Source organism: Pseudonaja textilis, chromosome 6, assembly GCF_049901715.1.
Source record: "Pseudonaja textilis isolate UNSWEBS1 chromosome 6, rPseTex1.2, whole genome shotgun sequence".
Classification (NCBI taxonomy): Eukaryota; Metazoa; Chordata; class Lepidosauria; order Squamata; family Elapidae; genus Pseudonaja; species Pseudonaja textilis.
Window position 1 is genome coordinate 60,938,354 of NC_141995.1, and position 1,460 is coordinate 60,939,813.

At 29.4% G+C, this 1,460-nt stretch overlaps 1 protein-coding gene across 2 annotated transcripts in view; it reads right to left on the reverse strand.

The window, feature by feature from the left end:
* Nucleotides 1–731: 731 nt before the first annotated feature.
* Nucleotides 732–1,460, reverse strand: part of GRIA2 (glutamate ionotropic receptor AMPA type subunit 2) — a 74,794-nt gene continuing 74,065 nt past the window's right edge. For both annotated transcript variants that reach the window (XM_087936677.1, XM_087936676.1), the window contains one exon: nt 732–1,460. This exon is cut by the window's right edge and continues 1,297 nt beyond it. The gene's annotated coding sequence lies outside the window, so the exon portion shown is untranslated.

Consider the following 1,460-nt stretch of genomic DNA (forward strand, 5'->3'; position numbering starts at 1 on the left):
CCACTTAATAATTATTTGCCTTTTTAAAAAAGAATGAAGTTTATATATGATTGAAATTTGTACAACACTTCAGAAAAGCCATCATGTGTTGGATTCAAAAATAAAATCAGAAGCATTTTTTATATATAAGTACACATGAAAAACTAGAAATAATCTTGGCTTTAGAAGCCTTTAAAAGTGTATGACCAGCTTTGTACTGATACCCATTTAACAAAGCAAAAATCAAAATACCATACCATATAAACAAAAGTGTACAATAAAGGACAATTTGAAATTTACACAAGAATTAGCCCACAAACATTTTGATTGTTCCATAAGAGTTATCTATAAAATGAACTTTAAAAAACCTTAATACAGCTGTCATCATTCATCACTATTTTTTCCACTTAAATGTACACAGAATACTTATATAGTAATATATACTGGCGTGTTGTAACATGGATATTATGATTAACTTGTTTTAAAAATGATAGGTGTTCTATCCAATCAACATTATTGGTAATTTGAAGATTGAAATACCAATACAGTATGCATTTTCATCATATTGGTATGTATAAAAACATGAAAATATAATTTTACAATATTTTCTTTATATACATTAGTTCAGGCTTGACAAAGAAATATTTGTACATGACATTTTAAGAGAAGTAGGCCCAAGATACAATCAACATAGATTTTCTTGGAATGCATGAGTGAAATTATTATTTCTGTCAAAGAAAACTGATTGGGAATGGTATGTACATGTTACTTTAATTTATCATTGTTGAGCTGGACAGTATTCATTTTCCTGCTTAGATATGAACAGGACAACTGTAGATTGTATCATCACACTTCCGAGTGGAAGGTTTACCATTAAAAAGTGCAACTTTGCTGGAATTTGACAGAAAGATGTTTTAAAATAAGCGGGTTTACAGTGGGGCCTGTAAGTATTTACCAAAAGGGGGGTGAGGGGTAAAATTTATTTAAAATTTACACTGTAGAATTTCTTATAATACTTGTTACAACATATGAACATTAAAGGAGAAGGGCAATCCCAGAAAAAAAGCTCTTTAGTTAAATCTGAGTCATTTATAACAAGGCTGAATACAAAATTATTATAATAGCTCTTGTTGCATTTTCAGAATATAGCAGCACCACTCTTACAGAATAATATTTCTTTTTTCCAGTAGACCTGTTGTATCTAAAATTGTTCTAACGAAAAGGTGGGCCCACTTAGTTAAAACAACACTAGAAAAGCACTCACTGTAAAGATGATTAATTGAAATCCATTTATTATTACAAATACAGAACTCTATTTCAAAACTTAGGGTTATTATGAAAATGAACACAAAGGAGCATTGTCAAGGTTTTGTCCCTTCTATGGAACAAAATTAATTACCCAAAACCTTATATCTCTCTCTCTCTCTGGATATTTTACTTTTTGATTTAAGAATCAACAGCAAAATGTAGAAATAACTCAA